General features: G+C 50.8%; 1 pseudogene; it reads right to left on the bottom strand.

The window, feature by feature from the left end:
* Positions 1-869: 869 nt before the first annotated feature.
* Positions 870-14,930, bottom strand: LOC101605441 (annotated as a pseudogene).
* Positions 14,931-15,540: the final 610 nt, after the last annotated feature.

Raw genomic sequence — 15,540 nt, 5'->3', positions numbered from 1 at the left:
CGCCCATTCTCTCTCTCTCCCTCTATCTGTCTTTCTCTCTGTGTCTGTCGCTCTCAAATTAAAAAAAAAAAAAAATTAAAAGAAATTATTTATCCACCCCCACAAAAAATTATTTATGTATCTATTTCCAAGGAGCGAGAAAGAGGAAGAGAGAGGAGAGAGAATGGGCGCACCAGGGCTTCCAGCCTCTGCAAACGAACACCACATGGGCAGTGGAGAATCGAACCCAGTGGCTAGGCTTTGCAGATAAGCTCCTTAACCGCTGAGCCATCTCGCCATCTCTCCCCTCCCTCCCTCCTCCTGCTCCTCCCCCTCCCCCTTCTTCTTCTTTTTCCTAAACAAAGTTCCATCAACAACCAGAACCTTCTCTCCAACATGCACACACACTAAGTCCCTTATAAACCACCCCGATTTCTGTCACAGAAAACGGATCCAAGCTCTGTCGTCTCTTCCCTGCTGTATGAAAACCTCTGTCTTTGGAAGGCGCTAAGCTACAAGGCTCAGCTAAGAGGAAAAAGGAAGGAGCGGGCGTCCGGAAAGGAAAGAGGAAGACAGGAGAGAAAGTGAGAGGGAAAGTTAATTGGTTTCTGCAACCCACCCAGTCAGGTCTCAGGGGCCTAGGGGCCTTGCCGGGACCCTCAGAGTCCTGAAAAGGTAGGGATGGAACAGAAGAAATCCTCGGGGAATGTGGAACCCAGTGGGGCCTCATGGGAAGAGGCCAGCCAGGTTAGAGAAGCAGCAGGAACCAGGGGCCGTCCTGGAGGTGGGCCCAGAGTCTGTCCTTAGCCAGGCAGGCACAGAGCTGCGGCCAGAAGCAACCTGCGACCAGCCGCTGCAGGCGTCTCCCCAGCACCCGCACACCACTAACGTCAAGCACAGAGCGGCCCGGCCCGCGTTAATTGGGTGCAGATGCACGCGCAGGGCAGGCCTCGGCCACGAGCCACAAGCCGCTCCTGCAGGCGCTGGCCCTGGGCGCCGCGGCCGCCTCCGCAGCCCCGAGCTCGGGCAGCCTCCAGGCGCACGCGGCTTCCCGCGGCGCCACAGCGCGCCCTCGTGGCCTTGTGGGGAACAGCACTTCCCAGGCTCCGCGGACGTGGGTCACTGACTTGGAGGCAGGCCCAAAGCCCTCGCCTTCATTCAGTACATTGCAGGTGTATTTTATTTATTTGAGAGAGAAAGAAGGAGGGAGGGAGGGGAAGAGAGAGAATGAGCGCGCCAGGGTCTCCAGCCACTGCAAACGAACTCCAGACACATGTACCCCCTCACACATGCGCCCCTTGTGCATCTGGCTTATATGTGGGTCCTGGAGAAGCGACCCAGGGTCCTTTTGGTTTTGCAGGCAAATGCCTTAATCGCTTGATCACGTAGTCGAGTCAACCCAAGGAGCGGTTAAAAGTCCCCGTAGACCAGGGCGTCAGAGGTAGGATTTCTGGGAGTTCAAGGCCAGCTGGAGCTACAGAGTTCCAGGTCAACCTGGGCTAGAATGAGACCCTACCTCTAAAAAACAAACAACAACAACAACAACAACAAAAATCCCCGCAGACATCCCCCCCCCCATGCCAATTAAATTAGAGCCTGGGAGCAGGAATCAAGTACTAAGGATTCAAAAATTCTCTGGGAGTTTCCAATCTACAACCCAGTTCAGAAGATTCTCCTAAAATTTGGGATTTTGAGCTGCCGCAGAACAACCTTGTGGGCGACTTAAAAGACATGCTGCAGAGGCCACCCTGGAGTTCTGATCCCATGGGTCTGTGATTGGGTCGTGAGAACCAGGACTAAACCTTTCACTTTTCAAGATATAGATAAGGCTAGCAGATTTGGCACACCTGAGCGCTTGTTAGACCCATAGAAATAGAGACCTCTCTTCTGACCCAGCAAATCATTTACCAACACTCGCGATCCTCCCACCACATCACGGTTAAAAAGTGTTTTGTTTGTTTTTTTTTTTTTATTTTTACTTATTTATTTTGGTTTCTTGAGGTAGGGTCTCTTTCTAGTCTAGGCTAACCTGGATTGCCTCAAACTCATGGCAATCCTCCTACCTCTGCCTCCAGAGTGCTGGGATTAAAGGCATGCTCCACCACACCGACAAGAAGTGTTTTTCTAAGCTATGTTGGTTCAGGCTTCACACACCAAGCTCTAAACCCTCCCCAGTAGTACTGGATCCCAGAGCTGGTTAGAACTTTGCAGATTTTCTGACCCAATTCTCTTTCATGGAAGATGGAAAGACAGAGGTCCAGAAGATAGAAGGAACCTGCCCCAAGTTCATGTCCTCCTGGGGGCCTCAGGTCTTGTCCCCTCATGAACATGGTGCTCTCCTCCCGCACAGGTTCGATGTGTGCCCACGGTCCTGACAAGAGACTCTGTGCCCTGGCTGCATAGGATGAGCCCAGCGGGCAAGGAGCACTGCAACACAGGACAAGGAGAGAGGCACCTGTGCAGGGTGACTCAGCCGGGCAGTTTTGAGAGCAAAGTGTCAGCCACTGCCCCTCAGTGCCAACACTCCTACATCACCCATTCACGACTGACTGGCCAGCTCAGGCTGCCACTTATTGGGGGCTCCCATCTTTTCTTGTCCAGCCGTTTGGCTACTGTTGAGTGATCACTAAAGTTCTGCAGGAGGCCCTGGCTAAGGGACTGTGCTGCCTACGAGTTCAAGGAGCCAACGGTGAGCACTTTGGATGGACACTATTCCTGTGGACAGTCTCAGGAACAGAGAACCATAACAGGCCTGTCTGGGCCACTGCTTCAAGCCAGGGTGGAGAGACGATACACATGAATGCATGATGAACGAAATAAACATCTACCACTGGAGAAGTCCGTGTTGGCAGGCAAACAGGTCACATGGGAGGGGTGCAAGTGTGGCTTAGGGAAGGAGAATAGACTTTTTGGAGATGGAGTGCCTGTCACAGCTAGGACATGGTGGAGCTTGGATGGGAACCCCACCTCACATCCTAACCACTCCTCTACCCAGTCTTCAAAGGAGCACAAGTGAGCTCTACCTCATGGCTTTGTGTCCTCTGTAAACATGTTGTCTAGGAAACTGGGGCTCTTACCAAGATGGTCAAGGCTGAACAGGGAGGAGGGACCAGGAGAGAGAGCCTTGAATTTGACATCTGCTTTATCTGCTCTTTGATATGGGTTGGGACCCTTATGGAAGCTTCTGGAAGATGAGTTTTTCCAGAGGCCACCACAGGATCTGTGATGAAAGTATTGTCACATTTTGGTTCAAGATAGAAGCACCTAGGCAGACTATTTCTTGAGTTCAAGACCTTATTGTAACAGGTTATAGAAAGAAGGGGGAGGAAGAGAGAAGGAAAGGAAGAGGGAGAAAGAAAGGGAGAGAGAGAGAGAGAGAGAGAGCTTTAGGGAAAATAGCAAGCGGGTCCAAGGTAAGTGGTGGGGAGAGGGGCGGCTAGAGATAGTGGATATGTGTACCAAGGAGCAGAAAAGCCAAAGAGAGGAAGAGAGAGCCAGAGAGAGGGCTCGGGGATTATAGAAGGATAGGATGGGAACTGCCATGTTAGGGATGTGTTAATGTGTGGTGACTGGGGGAAGGTGACATTCTCTCTGCCCTTATTCTTAATTACTATAACAGAAGGTGGTTCCAAAATTCCAGACCTAGTTTGATGATGGCCAGTGAGAGGAGGGAATGAGGGGGATGGGACTCTCGCAAATATTACCTAAGCTCTTTGTCCAGTTAACGTCTTTCAGCGGGATCTCATTTTAGAATTCTGAATTTTTTTTTGTCCCATTTTCTTCCAGGATCAATTTTTAATTCAGCAAAAATGTTATGGGCATTTGTTTTCTTCCTGTGGACCTCGTTCTCTTGCATTCCTAGACGCACTGCCTTGTTATGCACTTTACAGAAAGCAAAGAAACTGAAGTTAAACATTAACCAGACTTGCAGAGAATGCTGCTGAAATGCACGAGCCCTGGCTTTAGAGCAGAGGTCCCTAACTCCCCGCTTGACTGTTCAAACAGGAAGGGACCGTGGTAGGCCCCATCTCCAAAGGACTGGGGGTCAGCTGATTCCAAAGAGCACTTTCTATATTTGCTGCAGTCCACAAATATTTACTGAGTTTCTGTGTTAGGGCCAGCCACAGAGGGTACTCAGTGCTCAGCACCTGGGCACAAGGAGGGTTTAGGCAGGGTCTTAACTCTTGGGAAACTCTGATCACATGCAAGTGAGTTTTTTTTGTTTGTTTGTTTGAGGTAGGGTCTCACTCTAGCTCAGGCTGACCTGGTTTTCACTATGTAGGGTGGCCTTGAATTCATGGCAATCCTCCTACCTCTGCCTGAGATTAAAGGGGTGCTCCACCATGCCTGGCACAAGTGAACTTTGAAAGAGGCAGGGGTGAAGGTGGGGGGCAGGTAGAGTGGAGAGGCAGCGACCCTGCTGTAAGCCTTATGGAATCCACAGGCAGTTGAGCAGCAAAGAAAAGGAGGCCCAGGCAAAGGGGGCTGCGTGAACCCCACATAGAGCTCTGTGTAGGGTGTGTCTGGAAAATGGCTAATGTCAAGATGGGACAAGAGGTTGCGGATGGTGAGTTAATTGGACAGGCTAGCTCTGAAACAGGCCTGATTTGGCAAGTGACGAGGGCCGGATCTAAAGCACAGGACGATCAGATAGTCCAGTGAGAGCAGCCGTCGGGGCAGCAGCAGGGAACTTGGGCCACCGGGCTGCCAGCAGGCCCAGTGGGGAGGCTGCTGGGAATTTTAGGGTGAAGATAACTAGGATTTGTGTAAGGGTGAGGCAATGGGGAGGAAAGTGGCATGGGCTCCAGAGTCCAGCCACAGCCTCCATCTTCTGACTCACTGGGCAGAGGGAAGTGACCTCCACCATCCTTGTACTGTGACTCCTGTCGGTCTTCCAGGAGGAATCACAGCAGACATGATCCAGGAGACGACAGGAGCCAAGCTGACATTCTGAAAAGGGTTGAATATAGGAGACTGCTTGCGTAGGTACTATAAAGCCTGAGAAGATAAATCGGGTGTTGAGGCATGGGAGGGAGTCCCCGACACTACCTAGAGCAGGAGGAGCAGGGGAGAACAGCAGATGACTTTCTCAGAAACCAGAACAGGCCTGCAGGGTGCGGCCTGAGCCTAGGCCTTTCAGACAATGAGAAGCCGCATTGTGTAGGCCTTTAATTCAAGCACTTGGCCCAGATGTTTTGTTTTGTTTTTTGAGGTAGGGTCTCACTCTCACCCAGGCTGGCCTGGAATTCACCATGTAGTCTCAGGCTGGCCTTGACCTTACAGTGATCTTCCTACCCCTGCCTCCTAAGTACTGGGATTAAAGACGTGTGCCACCATGCCCAGCCTTTGGTTTAGGTTTAATCCAATAGATTATCAGTTATCTTCCCAACACTTCTGGTAACTCAACCCACCATGTTAATCATGTGCCTTGCACGTGTCACCTTGTGTATCTGGCTTACACGGGTACTAGAAAATCGAACCTGGGTCCTTAGGTTTCACAGGCAAGTGCCTTAATGGCGAAACCATCTCTTCAGCCCTAATCCCAGCACTCAGAAGACAGAGGTAGGGGGATCACTGGGATTTTGAAGCCACCCTGCGACCACATAGTGAATTCCAGGTCAGCCTGGGCTAGAGTGAGACCCTACCTCAAAAGAAACAGAATAAATAAATAAATAATCGCAAAATGAGGCATGGCATCTAGCTAGTAACCCCTCCACTTACCCTGGCCTGCTACCTGCTATTTGCCAAACGTCTTTGGAAGCCCAGAGGATCAGGGAGCTGGGAGATGTACCCTGAGATAGAATGAAGCCGCAGAAGGACGTACAGTGAGCCAGGGGGCAGCAGGGTTATGCCCAATGCCAGAACGCTCACCAGAGGGAACACCAAGGTGAACAGAGAGCTGGACCAACCGGGGAGAGGGGGAGCCTCCTGTGAAGACATCCGGTCCGCAGCTCACGTGACGGAGGATAGGGAGGCGTGAGCCCCAGACTTGTCTAGCTGGGACAAAAGCTGACTCACACCCGAGTCACCCTGTCCTAGAGTTGAGCTTTCCTGGGAGAGTGGTACAGGTGATGTCAGGTGGTTCCATGCCATGCAGGTGGCTCAGGTGATGTGTGAGGCCTCAAGACTGGGGAGAGAGAATGTACCAAGAAGGAAGGCATTCTACCAGGCGTGGTGACTGCACACCTTTATTCCAGCACTTGGGAGGCGGAGGTAGGAGGACTGCTTTGAGTTCAAGGTCAGTCTGGGTAATAGTGTTAGTTCTAGGTTAGCCTGGGCTAGAGTGAGACCCTGCTTCCAACATCTCCCCGCAAAACACATATGTTCTGAAGAGACACTTGTGCCCTCCCTGTGACTATCAGACTACTGAAACAATGGACCCTGAGGAATTGCAGTTTCCCTAGGAAATACCTCAGTTCACAAGGCTGATAACTTTCTTTCTTTCTTTACTTATTAACTAATTAACTACTTATGTGTGTATGTATGGGCACACCAGGGTCTCTTGAGTCTGCAAATGAATGCCAGGTGCATGAGCCACTTTGTGCCAGGTTTTACATGGGTACTGGGGAATTGAATCCTGGGTCAGCAGGCTTTCCATACAAGTGCCTTTAACTGCTGAGCCATCTCCCCAGTCCAGTGCTGACACCTTGATAGACCACCTTGCAAGAGATAGGATCCAAGGCAATGATAGATTAATAATGGGTGGGATCACGCTTCGACCAGAACTGCTTATGCATTACCTCTGCCCACTAACCCTAAAGTCCCCAAAATGGACTTGGGGGCCACTGGACTTCTTCCCAATGTGACCACAATGAATAAGTAATCTTTGTGGGGTTTTATTTTTACATATTATTTTTCTTTGTAACTGGCATATTGGGATCAGATGGCTGAACTTAGCTTGCTGGGGCTGCCAGGGACCAGACTTTGACCCTAAAAACTCCAGAAACAAGGATGATGTGGTTGAAGCAAGACTGAGCCATGGGTGCTTCCAGACTAGCAGCATCCCCCCAGGTTGGGCAGCAAAGCTGTATGACTTTGGGTGCCTGAAGCATGCTTGCTGCGCCTCACTTCCCACTCACAAAGTGAAGCTCTTAACCCCCTCATTTCCAGAATCAAAATCACCTACGAGCACTTTGTCAGAGCTAAGACTGTGGGTCCAGGAAGACAAGGACACCATGTGTAACCAAGGCTTGGCAGTAGCACCAGCTGGACAAGGCATCTGAGCCAAGAGCTGGTTTGGGCCAAGGGCAGGTTTCTTGGGGTTAGAAAAACTTGCAAAGGCGGCACCTCAGCCCCGCTGCCAACTGCTACGCTGGTAGGCTAATTTCCAGTGAGTTTCAGCAGGCTGGACCTATCTCTGGCCACTCCCTCTGTGACCAGCCACTCACCTTGGAAATGACCTTTTGCTTTTTTGCCTGTGTGCATGCATATGAGTGGATGGTGTGTGTGCATGTGTGCATACATGTTGACGAGTGTATGGGCGCATGTGTATAAGTGCACGCACACATCACAGGTGTATGTCAGGTGACTTCCTCAATCACTCTCCACTTTATTTATCAAGGCAGAGTCTCTCGCTTGAACCCAGAGCTAACCAGTAGGATAACCAGCCTGCCCAGAGGGTCCCATCTCTGCCTCTCCTCTGGCTGGGTTTGCAGATGGGTCCTCAGGCCCACCTAGCATTTACGTGGGTGCTGGGGATCTAAACTGTGGTCCTCTTGCTTCTGTGACAAATGCTTTACCCACTGAGCTATGTCCCCAGACCCTGCTTTTACTTTTGAGGCTTGAGCTGTGACCTTATCAGAGACAGCAGGAAGGTGAGTGAGATAATGGCAAGTCCCCACAGAAGTCCGCAGTCAGCACTGCCACAGGCGCCACATCCTCACGTCGTCACCAGGACTCTCAGGAGAGAGGGTCTTTGATTCTGAGATTACGTTCCCCCTCCTTTTCATGGTCGCTTTTTTAAAGTAATAACAGATGATTCTTTATCTATCATTAGAGAGATGATGAGAGCTAGGTCGTGATGGATGTTCTTTAAAAAAAATATTTTATTTTTATTGATTTATTTGAGGGGGGGGAGAAAGAGGCAGGTACAGAGAGAATGGGCACATCAGGGCCTCTAGCCACTGCAAACGAACTCCAGACATATGCACCACCTTGTATATCTGGCTTATGTGGGTACTGGGGAGTTGAATCTGGGTCCTTTGGTGTTGCAGGCAAACATTTTAACCACTAAGCCATCTCTCCAGCCCATGCTTGATGTTCTTAATTGGCAAAGTCAACTGCTGTTTTGCAAGTCCATGACTCTAAGTGGAACACTGACCTCAAGTGTCCACCTCATCCCATTACCCTGTCATACTATTGTGGTTTAACTACACCACATGACACGACCTTTGGTTCTTCCCAAACGCCTGCCTGAGAACACTTCATCCAGTGCAATGCCAAGCACCGAATCTCCCCATCCTATCTGACCACCTACCCGGGTCTGGGACAGAATGGAATGTTCCCAACTAGGCTTTTCAGCAGCAGCTGAGGAGCAGAGGTGCCACCCTTCTCTAGAGTCCAGACTTCCTTTCCTGATAGAGTAGAGGGCAGGAATCCTTCACTCCTCCCTTATAGAACACAAGGGTGTGTTGGCACGCGGGGCGCTCTTTGCCTACAGAGTTGGAATCTGAGTCCCTCCCCCGCTGGGATCTGGATGGAGCTCTGGCTCCCGGACCACTTAGCACAGTAGAAATGCTGCTGGGGCCCTTGGAGGCTGTCATAAAGGAGAGCACTTGTTTCTATCCCTCCCTCGCCTGGGGACCTACCCCACCTGCGAGAAAGCCCAGGCCCCAGGGAGAGGCTGGCGCTAATGACACAAACTGTCCTCGTGCCCCATCTGCACCCCAACCCCTAGGACCTCTAGATATGCTCTACATCCCCCCTCTCTTTTGGTTTTTCAAGGTAGGGTCTCACTCTAGCGCAGGCTGACCTGGAATTCACTATGGACTCTCAGAATGGCCTCAACTCATGGTGATCCGCCTACCTCTGCTAAGATGGCTGTTTATAAGCAAAGGAAGCTCCGGCGTGTCCTCGCCAGGTGAACAGGCTTTGTTTGCCGAGCAGTGGCTGTGGGGTTGCCGACGTTTGCATGCCGGTGATGGAGCCCCATGGGCGGGAATGGCCCTTCAGCACAGATAGCTTCTCAAAACCACCTACTTGCTCCTACCCCACCTGCCCAACTGTGAGCCTGACTCCGGGACAGAGTGAGAATCTTTTTTTTTTTAAATTTTTGTTTATTTATTTGAAAGCAACATACAGAGAGAGAAAGAGGCAGAGAGAGAGAGAGAATGGGCATGCCAAGGCCTCCAGCCACTGCAAACGAACTCCAGATGTGTGTGTCCTCTTGTGCATCTGGCTAACGTGCGTCCTGGGGAATCAAGCCTCGAACCGGGGTCCTTAGGCTTCACAGGCAAGCACCTAACCGCTAAGCCATCTCTCCAGCCTGAGAGTGAGAATCTTCAAGCATCACCACTTCCTGTTTCCCTGTCCTCCAGGGACACCGAGGCTCCCTTACTGTCCCTCATGGAAAACACCCACCCAAGGGTTCCAAAAAGCAGTCTGCTTCTGCTGCAGGCCCGACTCTGGCCCGCTGGGGCTGCACTGCACCCAGGCCGGGATGCACAGCCTGCAGCCTCCCAGGAGCACCCTGCAGCGTGCCAAGCACAGCGTCCCACACCATTTCCACACCTTCCCCAGCATTAGGTAAACACAGCCACGAGGCAGGGCATTCCTTGGGCGCTGCCCACACACAGCATGAACCAGGCAACCGACCAGATAGATAGACCTATTCATGCACATTCCCCGCTCCAGTTCCAAAGAACTGTGTTTGGATTACTTATTACTGAGTGCGTTTCATTGTACTCCTCCTCCCTAAACCAAAAATTGAAAGTCAAGTGAGTTCTGGCTAGTTGACCAATGTTGGCTATATAAACATTTAGGGGTATAAGCATATATCCACACCACCACATATACGATAAGGGTAAGGCTGGAGGTGGTGGCGCACACCTTTAATCCCAGCACTCGGGAGGCTGAGATAGGAGGATCTCTGTGAGTTAGAGTCTACACTGAGACTACATAGTGAATTCCAAGGTAGCCTGAGTTAGAGGAAGACCCTACCTCAAAAAACAAAACAAAACAAAAATAAATAAATAAATAAATAAAAGAAGGAGAGGAGGAAGAAACAGGAGGAGGGAGGAAGAAGATAAGAAGGCCACAAGGCTCAGACGTGCTCTGTAATCTCTCTTTCCACACCCCAGAGTCTCCTCCCTGTCTCGGGATGCTGACATCCTTCTGGCCAAGGGCTGGAAAGGCGGAAGGCCACAGGCTGTGAGGCAGCCAGGTCAGCTTACAGCAAACCGTCAGCCTGGTGACTGATGCCCAGGGTTGGGTCATAAATAACAGCAATGAAACTGCGGCAGGCTGCAGGCTCCCTGGGGATGCTGCCCTCCCATCAATCTCCCGTAATGACGGCTTGGTACTCAGGCTTCCGCCTGACCCGACCCCAGCCCCAAGCATTCTTCAGGGAACAGCAAACCCTTCCCAGACACAGATCAGCTGAGAACACACTGCTCTGAGGTCTCTAAGCCCTGCCGGTATACATCACGGATGACAGGGACAAACAGGGACACTTTCATCACCCCAGACTCCACCCCTCGCAGGCTGGGATCCAGAAAGCTGAGCTGCCTTGGAGCTGTTGGTCTGGTCAGGGCGGTCGTTGTGCCACAGTGACTCCACACAGTGACTGCCTCCCTGGGCCGCGTTACAGTGACTCTTCATAGAAAACATGCTCTTTGTGCCTTTTGCAGTGTGGGTGGGCACAACCCAAGTGGGCCCGCTCTGTTGTTTGCACTACTTTTGTCCTGGCCTCAAGTGGTAGTTCACTTCTTATTTCCATCTTTTGTCCCTGAGCTTTTTACTACATCAGCCACCCTTAACGCGTCCACAAGATCCCTCCCACCACGTGCTTGATCTAGCAAGACACACGGGCTACTTCATTGCCATGGTTTGGATCACAAAATCCATGAAAGTAACAGGGGGACCAGTTGGTAAGAAGGGGAGTAACAGGAGTGAGAAGGAAACAAGAGGCTATAATGCAGTGAATATGATAGAAATACATCCTATATGCTGGGTGTGGTGGCGCACGCCTTTAATCCCAGCATTCAGGAGGCAAATGTAGGAGGATCGCTGTGAGTTTGAAGCCAGCCTGAGCCTACATAGTGAATTCCAGGTCAGCCTGAGCTAGAGCAAGACCCTACCTCAAAAACAAAAAAGAGAGAGAGAGAGAGAAATACATCTTATATATGTGCAAACATATAAAACAAAACCACGCAGGTATATGTGTAATAAATATTGTGCTTTGAAAAAATTTCAAAAGAAATTTCAATCATGCATCTCGAGCTAAAGAGCAGCAGAGACCAGTTGACTGCTGGCCAGGTTACTCTACCAGCGTGTTCACCCCGATAGTGTGGGCCAGAGTCATGAGGTGACAGGGAGGTAGTCTCACAGCAAACAGAGGCCCTAGGAGACTGTGACTTCCTTAAGGCCAAAGTCAGATGCACAACCTCGGTCAGGTAGGCTTGCCGTATAGCAAATTTGTATGAATATATTCCCTCAGGAGGTGTACAAGTCTGGGAGAGCTGAAACTTAAAAGGTCACAGGACCACTCCCCAAGGTGACAGGTGCAGTAAACAACTGTTGAGGGCAGACTCTAACCAGGTGGCTCCTCTGAAGTAGATTCTTGGGGTCATTCCAACTGTGGCCCCCACAGCATCTGTGCCAGGGAAACCCCAGCCTTCTGTGAAGAGCTTTCTGGGTTAGCTTGCCCTATGGAAAGCTGAGCCTGTCCCTCCCCACCTCCCCCAAGGTGACACCATGGTTGGCACTTACCTCGTTCAGTGGGCATCTTTTGTCAGCCCATCTTTTCCCAGCGGCTACTCTGGTGACTGGTCCTAAGCAAGCCCAGCTTTCTGTTTCTCTCTGTGTGTACACCTTGCTTATTGATTTATTTAAACTATTTATTTATTTGAGAGAGATAGATAGAGAGAGAGAGAACGGGCATCCTCCAGCCACTGGAAAACAACTCCAGACGTATGTGCCACCCTGTGCATCTGGCCTATGTGGGTACTGGAGAATTGAACCTGGGCCCTTAGGCTTCACAGGCAAGCATCTTAACCACTAAGCCATCTCACTAGCCCTTTATTTATAATTTTTGTATTTTACTTATTTATGAGAGAGAGAATAGGTGTGCCAGGGCCTGCAGCCATTGCAAATAAGCTCCAGACACAGGCGTCACCTTGTGCATCTGGTTTTACTTGGATTTTTTTTTTCCTTTTATTTTTAGTTTTTTTCGAGGTATCGTCTCACTCTAGCCCAGGCTGACCTGGAATTCACTATGTAGTCACGGGGTAGCCTCAAACTGGTGGCAATCCTTCTACCTTTGCCTCCCAAGTGCTGGGATTAAAGGAGTGCTCAACCACATGGGACCTTTACTTGGGTAGTGAGGAATTGAAGGTGGGTCCTTTAGCTTTGCAGGCAAACCCCTTACTAAGCCATCTCTCTGGCCCACACACATCTTTTGATATGCTGTGGTGTCAGCCCGGAAGTGGGGGCACTGTGGGATTAAAAACTCCACTGCTTCCCTTACAGGAAGGCATCTCTGGAGACACTGCGGATGCTTCTCAAGAAGCTCCCATTAACAGCAGCCTCGACAGCGCATGTGCTGGACTCCTGATCTGTGCAGCTGCTTCTGCGACTCACCTCCCTGTTGAGCAGCTGCCAAACTCCAGGTGAAGGCCACGGAAGCAGCTTGTGTGCGGGGTCACGTTCCCCAGGGAGCGCAAGGGCAGCGCTGTTCCCCTGGGTTTTGCTGCAAGGAATGCTGAATGCACTGAGCACATGAGGTCCGGCCACTTGCAGCCCAGGCTGCCCTGCTTTTTGCACTGTGGGGCTGATCTTGTCATTTGTCACTCACTTTCGTAGTTGCTGTGCACGTTCCTCCGGCAGCACCCCACTCTCCCCCTGTTTGTCCCTTTCATCTGCAGTGTGGAGGTGAGACCTAACCTGCTGTCCGAGGAGGCGCTCAGGAAAGAGGTATGGGAAGGCTCCTTTAAGGCTCTGGGGAGGGACTCCTCTTTACCTGGTTTAGAGCTCTGGCTTGGGGGTATAGGAGTTGGGAATAGAGTTTTGTTTGAGTGAGTTCTTCCATTTCAAATTGAACATGAGATGTTTTGGGGTGACTTCGGGGGATCTAATAATCCTTATCACACATGCCCTTGGTCTTTCAGCTTACCTTTTATTACTTTATTGGATTCTGCCAATTTCACGTATCCTGTTTTTTGTTTGTGTTTTAGAAACTATATTTTCACCTTTCTTGAGTCTACAGAACAGCTTAGGATCAGTCAGAGGATGCCCCCTCCCACTGCGTGGCCTGAGCGTGGCCGGCTGGGCACTCCAGTCTTCCGAGGGGAACAGCTGGATAGGCACAGAGGGCACCTGCATGCCTTCGGACCAGTCTGCCACCTCCGGCTGGGCAGCAGTGAACTCGGGAGCGGGCGCGGTCCATTAGCCCTGCAACTCCTCCTTGGTCACAGTTCTCAGCGGCGGCCTGCTCCCCCTTCTCCATCTTCTCGGGGGTCCCTGAAGAAGGACAGATCGGGCATGACCTCCCAGGGGTGCTCCCGGGAGATGGCTCTGCGCATGCGCAAGACTTCCAGCATCCACCGCAGGAGACCCACCCAGTGTTGTCACGTGGCATGGCACTGTCCCCATAGCGCAGAGGAGAGTGGGTGGTACACAGAGCGATGGCAGGCACATTGACTAGGACGCCTCTGTGAGAGGCTGGTGGTCAGCCCGGGGGTCAGTCACCACCAGAAGACGAGGCTTCCGGAAGGCTGCCTGCATCTGCTCAGGGAAGGTCCCAGGGGTGCAGCGGCCAGCAGCGGGAGTGGCTCCTGGGGCAGGCGCGCTGGCCTGGGCTCCTGGAGGAGACGACATCAACAGTGTTCTCCATAGCAACAGTGGCCCGCAGCAGCTGTTCCCAGGTCCTCTTCAGATTCGTGATGTAGAGGCCATCACTCGCCCTCTTGTGGATGGACTGCTCCTTCTGGAAATCAAGGTTGGTGCCACCTAAATGGGTTCCTGCTGCAAGGGACGTCGAGGGCTCGGGACATTGTATGAGCTTCCCCTCTAAGGTGCATGGGAAATCAAGAACAACGCCAAATGGACCCCTACGTGGGTAGCGTGGAAAGCACAAATCCAGTTTTTTTTACAAATATTTTTATTTATTTCTTTGCAAACAGAGAGTGACAGAGAATGGGCACACCAGGACCTCCAGCCACTGCAAACAAACTCCAGACCCATGCAACACAGTGCATCTGGCTTTATGTGGGTACTGGGGGATTGAACCCAGGTTGTTGGGGTTTGCAGGCAAGCAACTTAATCTTTGAGCCATCTCTCCAGCCCACAAATCCAGTTTTTGAGATGTCAGGAGACAGACTTCCCAAGTGTCACAGGTGTCAAAACTATGTTAGACACCAGAACACTGTGGTTCACACACAGATTTCGGACCAAAAGTAAAACCAGTCCAAGGGCAGAACACCAATGTCTACCTTTGGCCTCCAACTCTATCAGAAGTGTCTCATCCTATGGGCAAGAGGAGCTGTGTGATACAATATGACATATTGGCTTTGGTTACTTTTCTTGTCATTGGGAAAAGCTACCTGACAGAACTTAAGGGAGGGAAAGAGTAATTCTGGCTTGGGCTATCAGAGGGCAGAGTCCAGTACGTCAAGCTGGGGAAGACAAAGTAGGGTAGCTTGTGGCAAGAGATGGTTCCTAGGGAGGCTGAGAACATAGACTGGGACCAGAAACAAGTCTGTGATATCCTTCAAAGGCCCACCGTATTTCCACATCAAGGCCAGGCCACACTTCCCAAAGGCTTCACAGCCTTCAAATTACCTCCACAAGCTGAGGACCAAGTATTCAAAACATGGACCCATGAGGATACTTCATATTCATATTATACCAGGGGGACTCTGCCGGGGTCCAGCCCTGGCTTGGAGGAGGGTCCCCGAAGAGAGGTGTGAAAGGGAGCGGTGTAACAACGACTCAAAGTCAAGTTCTGGTGCAAGTTGACAGACTAATGCGCAGCTGAGTTTCTCTCTCTCTCTCTCTCTCTCTCTCTCTCCTTCTCTGTTTCTATTTTTTCTTTTTTTTCTCTTTTTTTTCTCTCTTTTTCCCTGCTTCTCTGCTGCCACAGCTCTTAGCCTCAGTCTTTTATTTTCTGATCACGTCATGCAAGCGCAAACTTCAAGAAAGGTACAGTTCCACAGAATTCATAGAAACTTTTTGCTATTTCTTTACATCAAACCATCCCATAATTATTCACCTCAAGTAAAGTTGTCAGGCTCCTATAATGATTAACTGTTTTCACCCTTTCCCCATGTAAGTGCAGTCAAGCACTTGTGATTTCCTGAACTTCTACTTTCAATTACTACATTAAAGGTGAGAGACAAAACAACC

The sequence above is a fragment of the Jaculus jaculus genome, chromosome 5, assembly GCF_020740685.1.
Source record: "Jaculus jaculus isolate mJacJac1 chromosome 5, mJacJac1.mat.Y.cur, whole genome shotgun sequence".
Classification (NCBI taxonomy): Eukaryota; Metazoa; Chordata; class Mammalia; order Rodentia; family Dipodidae; genus Jaculus; species Jaculus jaculus.
The sequence above is the reverse complement of the archived record's forward strand: the minus strand, read 5'-3'. Positions and strand labels throughout refer to the sequence as shown.